The following is a 6265-nucleotide window of genomic DNA, read 5'->3' on the forward strand; positions in this document are numbered from 1 at the left end:
CATTCAAAATTGATTGATGATTCTTCATTCAATATTGAAAAGAAAAGATATGCACATCCACCGGATTCCTCAAAAAACTGGTGCTGGATCACAAAATACAAAGATTTAAAGAAAAAAGAAGTCTGCACACAGTATAATGCTATCACGTGCTTTAATTAATCCCTCCAACGACAAACAACGTTTCGCCCAGCAAGGGCTTCGCCAGGTTTTATTCAACATTAACACAAAAATGATCTAGAAACACAGAAACAGCTTTCAAATCTAAACCATCTTGCATTATACAATTTTAACAAAAGAATAAACATGATACATGAAAACATGAAAACATGAAAACATGATCCACATAGGAACAAAGTAGGCTACTACTCTGTTCCTATGTATTTACCCTCCTCCTGCAACAAACCAAACAGTGTCAGACAATGCTGCAGTTGGCGGTAGCAAACGCCGGGCAAATCCACTTGTTGGTGAAGGGCTTGTATCCTGCAGCCATTGACAGTCCACTGCCTGGCAGGAGAAACACACGTGAACATGGTCATGTAACTGAACATCAAAAGATTTGACACAGCAGGGGGCCGGACATCTGACACCAGTGATCCAAAGCAAAGAGAGACCTGCTCACTCACCTTCCACCAGGTTCTGGAGGCTGCAGTAGCTGGTGGTGTTGTCGGCTGGGTCCACGGCCTCTGACACCGAATCTCCCTGCACAGTAAATCATAGGAGGGAGGGGTTGGCTTTCATCATAGACTTCAGGTCAGAGAGAGTATGACAGTGTTTTTGCTGCTTCACATAAGAGGCACTTACTGACAGTTTGCAGGCAGTGGCCTCGGCTGCAGCCAGAGCAAACTGAAGATCGTCCACATGCTTACTCTCTGGGGCGATGTGCCGCGCTTTGATCAAGTCAGGAGTCGCGGACAAAAGCTGCAGCATATTGGATAACATTCAGTGAAATATAACAGGATCCTGCATACTACTTTTTGCAATTTAGTGTGAAAAATTGTTCATTCAAACTCCCCAAGGCCTTTCTATTATGTTTAGAGATGTTTCTATAGTACCTGATACGAACAGTTCGCTCCTACAGATCGACAGCTGCCAATCTGCCAAGCCTTGATCTGGGTCACCAGATCCTCATAGACCTCAGAACATGAGATACCGATTGACCTACAGACCAAAACAGTGAATATTGATCACAGAAATGATGCATTGCATTACACAGTTTTCCAAAAGAGCAGAGGAAATCCAGGGAATGAAAGGAGTAATATATATATTGTGGGACTCTGCATATCCAACATAACAAGCCTGAGAAATTAGTCTGCACATAACGTTAAAGTCACAAGCACCTTGTCTAACACACATTTGACCCTCTGACACGGTCTGGACAGCAGATGTCATGCAAATCCAAATAGCATCATAAAGCATTCTCTTGTCTTGTCTAGCTGGTCACAGATGCAATGTCTAAAGTATGAAAATGAACAACATGAACAACTACAGTGATTGTATACAAATAGCTATTTATCCGATACAGTTACTTTTATTTTGATGGTGTTTAGTTAGACACAGGTGACAGGTTTAACATAAAAGGTGCACACAAATAAATGAAAATCAACATTATTATCACCATCCACGTCCACAAATACTCTCCGATAACAAAACTTGAATACGTACCACTTGACTTTGCATTGCTCATTGAGGGCGGGAGGCAGAGAGATGGTCATGGTGGCCCCCAGGATCACAGCAGACACTATAAGCAGCGACTTGATGTACATGGTGAAGGGAGGTGGCTCTGTGTCCAGTGTGTTGTTGGGCGTCTGGGCTTCTTATGAATGTCTGCTTATTTCGTGCTGAGGGTTTATAAGGCACATGTCATGTGAAAAAGTGGAAAAGAGGGCAGTGCAAAATTGATTGACATGGCCCACAACAGAGAGAGAAAGAAGGGAGAAAAATGGCTGAAGATGACTATCCCCAGATAGCAATGACACGTTGACACAGCGGTGGCTCAACGGTGGCTTTTAATGGTGGCAGAACGTTGGGAGCCAATGATAATACAATTATCTCAACCTTAACCTCAAGGTTACATACCTTTTAAGGTTGAGATAATTGTATTATCATTATACGGTCCAAATATTTCAGTAAAGCACTTGAAACACTTGAAATATTCTTGCTTGGCTGGTATCATTCTACCTGAAATGATGGTAAAATGCATTATTTTTAGTAAAATAACGTCAAATTTTTCCTTCGGCCGGGCATCTGCACCCCTTCCTGGGGGGGGGGCACCCAAATGCCAATCTCGCCTGGTGCACCAAAATGTGTAGGGCCGGCCCTGTGGATAGGTCTTCAGGTCCAGGATGATAGGTAGGCTATCAGTAGTATATTCACTCTACCTTTAGAAATGAGCCCGCTACAGCGACAGTAATGTCGGTCGACGGGTTACACTTTGTCAGACCCCTCTGTCAGTCAGGACTTCCTGGAATGTCATCGTGTCACTCCAATAACTTGCCAAGTCATAAACATCTGTCAACCAACATTGCAATGTGATTAGAATTGCTTCATCAGTTGTAATTATTTACATACTGAATGTAATCAGATACACATTGTTTCACTGACTGTTATCAATGCACATTTGTCTGCAACTCCTGAACTTGGTCAAAGACACTTCTCTCAGGAAGAAAGTGGGATAATCCTGAGGTTATTCTAGTAGCAGCAGAGGGCGCTATGTGCAAAGTGTCTGCAGTGCATCTATTTTTAACCTCAAATCTGATCTTCAATATGTTTTAGACTGAAAGCATAATCATCATTTTTGTGATGAAATCACCCTGCCGAATCTCAGGGTTCATAAGAGTTTTTCAGTCGTCTCCTTAGATCACTGTTATGTCAATGTTGACTGAAGAATAATCAGCTTGTACTGTCAGGAATGAGTTTGATTTACCTCTACAGATGACTGGCTTAAAGGATCTTACTTGGTAGACGCTGTTCAAGTGAATGCACAACAGGCGGTAGTTTCACCACCATTAGAAAAAAAAAAAGATCCCACAGTGCTGTTAGGCTATGACTCAGTAAACCAAAATGTAATCAGACGGGTGGTGTGGTTTACCATTGTTGTTTGCACCCAACCACTGCGCTGCTGTGTGACATGCAATCAGAAACTGTATGAAAACTGCCAATCTGTTAAACGATCACTCGCAAAACGCACAAATGACATCACTGGTCTACAACTTCACTCAAATCAACTCTCAATAACTGTCAAACTAAATTAATTACTGCAAAACAGTTATCGGATATAGCTCCTGATTTTGTAATGATACAAAGCTGGTTGAAAATCGGCAGAGTGATACTTTGCCCTGAATCCTGTGAAGATCACAGGAGTTCAAAGCAAAATAAGTGGTTCTTGGAGTGTGTGTGCTCAACCTGACACCACTGTATTTTATTACAAATATGATTTTATTGAGACACTGAACGTATATTATCATTCAACATTCACGTCAAGATGAAATCAGATATTGTGAGCAGAATTTCAGAATTAATACACTTATTGGAACTAACTTTAGCATATAAAATTCGTATATAAGTATAAAGTAGTGTACAGTAAATTTTACATCTACATTATGCATAATCTTACAATTACAATAGGTCCAAATCCTTTCAAAAATTACTCCAAAGGGCTCATACATGCATACATGCATACATGCATACATACATACATACATACATACATACATACATACATACATTTAATAGAAAAAGTTGATTTGTCACTCAGTAATGTTGTCATGTATGTATGACAACATGTGTCATGACATGTATATCCATGTTGGATATAATAAGGTGATTACATTGCAACCAAATATATCAATAATGCAAATATAGTAATAAGTTTACTTTTCTATTCTTTTTTTACTCTTGCAAAATTAGGCAATTATTTGTTTTTCATCGTGGAATCTACACAAACACTTAATTCTATTCAAATGAAAATGTAAAAATATCTATAAATAATACCTAGCATGCAATTTGATGCAAAACACCACTGCCTTGTTCCTTAAATTAAAAACTAAATTGCACAACTGGCAAATGACAGAATGTCAGTCAGCCTTCAAGTTTACATTGCAGCACATCATTAATTCCCATTGAAAAGTGCTTTGAGTCAGCAATATTATAAAATAAAATAAAAATAAAATAAACCTAAAACAGTTCCCTTCAGTATCTCTGTGGGGTGTTAGGGTTCATTTCAGAAATCAACAGCATATGGGATGTGGTGCAGCTTGGCATGGCTATGAGGCTGGGTGTGGTTAAAAATGCTTTGATACCAATTAACTTCAATTAACCACTTAACCATTTAACTTCAAATTTCACATGTGTCTCTATTTTCTTCAGTACACCATAATACCATAAATTAGTTTCTGTTGAACATTTCCACATGGCACCTGGTGTCCTTTATCAAATCAAACAATGCTCAGTTGCTTTCCTCAAATAAAATGCCCATAAATAAGCCCAGAGTCGTTATTGTGAGACTAACACGTTCAAGCCTCTAATACCTTCAGACACCCCCCCCCCCCCCCCCCCCAAAAAAAAAACCCCAGTATCAAATGGTACCAGGTACCATAGAATTTATTAACAGTTCCTGGGGGTTCAAAGAGAGAAGAATCACCAGCAAATGTGAAAATACACATGCAGTGTGGAGTTTCAGTGGCGTCTCCCCTGTCCAAAAGTCAAATTAGACAAAGGAAATGTCACCGAAACTGTTGACTCTCCTCTCAGTACAATCAATTTCACAAGCTTCCTCATTCCAGCTCACAAGTCTTTCAGAACAAGTTAGTAAAAACTTGTATGAAGTGGTGTGGTGAGAAAGGTTTCAGACCTTGGTGATGTTCTTCACTGTGAGGCTTAAGTTCTCGATGGATTGGTTCTGCTGGACAATCTCAGAGAGCTGAAAGAAAGAAGTGTATCATCTCAAAACTCGATGTATTCACTTTCTGGTCGACTAAACAGAAAATCATCATGATAAAGAAAGATGTATTGTGCAGATATATGTCCTGTAGATAAGAAAATCATTTAGCAAAGATAGTAAACAAAGGGAATTACCCAGTTCAAGACTGGAGCCATTGTCGTTGCGTTTAGCTCACGAGAAGACTGGACAGCTATGTGAAGGATTGCCACAACTGTGAAGAATAAGAAAGTGAATGAATTTAATATCTTTGACATGGTTTTAGAGTTGATAGCAGATTCTAATGTGTTGGAAAGCCTTATGAAATGCATTCACCGCTCTCTGCTGACCCAGTGGCTGGAGCAGAGATGGGAGCAGCAGTTGCCATAGTTGACTGTGAGTCGGGAGTAGTTGTCATGGTTGACGTCTCCATGGTACTGGAGCCATGTGTTGCTGGGGAAACATTTGAACTCAACTTTACCAGATTTCAAGTCCAATAAACAGTAAACTCATCCATTCATTTATTTCACTCACTGTAAGCCAGTCTTTCAGCTGTATGGAATAGCAATTACAAACCAAATCAAACAAAAACAAGTCAAAGCTCTTGTGGTGAATGACGGGGTTCCCACACCTTCTTAAAGATCAAAGTCAAGGACTTTCCAGAACCAATTCCATCAAATTCAAGGACCCAACACGACATAGTTTGAGAACACAGATCAAGGTTAATTATACTGTTACAACACAGATTTTTTTTATAATGAGAACTAGCAGGCTCACAGCCTCCTCACAGAGGCTTGAATGTGTGAACACTTCTCAACTGTGCTGTGTTAGATGTAACAAAAAAAACAACCAAATAGCTAAAGAACTTTAATTTCTATTCTTGCACAAAATATATCAATTCAAGCACTTTCAAGACCCATGTCTATTTATGTCTGTTTTCAAAAGCCTTCAAGGCCTTGATTTTTCCTCTAAAATTCACAAACTCAAGTATTTCGAGGAGCCGTGGGAACCCTGTGTAGATGATTCCAATGAAAAAAGTAAAGAAATCAAGGTGGTGTCATTGTTCCTTACTTGATTGCCCAGCAGCCGAGGCCAGACAGGCAGCACACAGGAGCAGCAGCAGCATGCTAGAGGTTCGCTCTGAGAGGGACTGGGAAGGTTTTCCTCCCGTTCTCTTGTCTGCCTGCTATTGTCCTGGAGGAAGGAGGAAGTGACGCCCTTACTCAAAGGCTGTTGGTGCAGAAAGAATTGGGCGGTCCCTGAGAAGTGCCTGGAGGAGCAAGGGAAAAAAAGGTCAAAGCAAATCTGTTCCACTGTTCTATGTGTTCAATGAAATATGAGGAAATAACC

The 6265-nt window shown here is 40.1% G+C and overlaps 1 long non-coding RNA gene across 1 annotated transcript; it reads right to left on the reverse strand.

Annotated features, from left to right (window-relative positions):
- Positions 1 to 4620: 4620 nt before the first annotated feature.
- LOC310796897 lies at positions 4621 to 6068 on the reverse strand. Its single transcript, XR_014553698.1, has 4 exons — positions 5987 to 6068; positions 5252 to 5368; positions 5074 to 5150; positions 4621 to 4918 (listed from the first exon to the last, which is right to left on the reverse strand). It is a non-coding gene; the product is annotated as an uncharacterized lncRNA (long non-coding RNA).
- Between the last annotated feature and the right edge of the window lie 197 nt (positions 6069 to 6265).

This window comes from Poromitra crassiceps, assembly GCF_964638095.1.
Source record: "Poromitra crassiceps genome assembly, chromosome: 23".
NCBI classification, from domain to species: Eukaryota; Metazoa; Chordata; class Actinopteri; order Beryciformes; family Melamphaidae; genus Poromitra; species Poromitra crassiceps.